A 1,319-nucleotide genomic window follows, 5' to 3' on the forward strand; every position below is an offset into this window, starting at 1 on the left:
CGTGCTACGTAGCAACTCCACTCATCACACCACTCACTCACCACTCACAACTCACATCACCACCACTCACTCACCACTCACTCACTCACCACTCACTCACTCACTCACTCACCACTCACTCACTCACCACTCACTCACCACTCACTCACCACTCACTCACTCACCACTCACTCACCACTCACTCACTCACCACTCACTCACCACTCACTCACCACTCATCACTCACTCACCCACTCACCACTCACTCACCACTCATCACTCACCACTCACCACCCACTCACTCACCACTCACTCACTCACCACTCACTCACCACTCACTCACCACTCACTCACTCACCACTCACTACCACTCACTCACTCACTCACTCACTCACACTCACTCACCACTCACTCACCACTCACTCAATACACCACTCACCACTCACTCACCTCACCACTCACTCACCACTCACTCACTCACCACTCACTCACCACTCACTCACTCACCACTCACTCACCACTCACTCACCACTCACTCATACACCACTCACCATTCACTCACTCACCACTCACTCACCACTCACTCACCACTCACTCACCACTCACTCACTCACCACTCACTCACCACTCACTCACTCACCACTCACTCACCACTCACTCATACACCACTCCACCACTCACTCACTCACCACTCACTCACCACTCACTCACCACTCACTCACTCACCACTCTCTCACCACTCCCTCACCACTCACTCACTCACCACTCACTCACCACTCACTCACCCACTCACTCACCACTCACTCACTCTCACTCACCACTCACTCACCACTCACTCACTCACCCACTCACTCACCCTCACTCATCCCACTCAGTCACTCACTTCACTCAGCACTCACTCACCACTCACTCACCACTCACTCACTCACCACTCACTCACTCACCACTCACTCACCACTCACTCACTCACCACTCACCTCCACCTCACTCACCACTCACTCACTCACCACTCACTCACCACTCACTCACCACTCACTCACTCTCACCACTCACTCACTCACTCACCACTCACTCACCACTCACTCACTCACTCACTCACTCACCACTCACTCACCACTCACTCACCACTCACTCACTCACCACTCACTCACCACTCACTCACTCATCCTCACTCACTCACTCACCACTCACTCACCACTCACTCACCACTCACTCACTCACCACTCACTCACCACTCACTCACTCACACTCACTCACTCCACTCACTCACCACTCACTCACCACTCACCACTCACTCACTCACCACTCACTCACCACTCACTCACCACTCACTCACTCAC

The sequence above is a fragment of the Petromyzon marinus genome, unplaced genomic scaffold (assembly GCF_048934315.1).
Source record: "Petromyzon marinus isolate PM22_M1 ecotype Great Lakes invasive population unplaced genomic scaffold, UKy_Petmar_22M1.pri1.0 PM_Scaffold_95, whole genome shotgun sequence".
Lineage (NCBI taxonomy): Eukaryota > Metazoa > Chordata > Hyperoartia > Petromyzontiformes > Petromyzontidae > Petromyzon > Petromyzon marinus.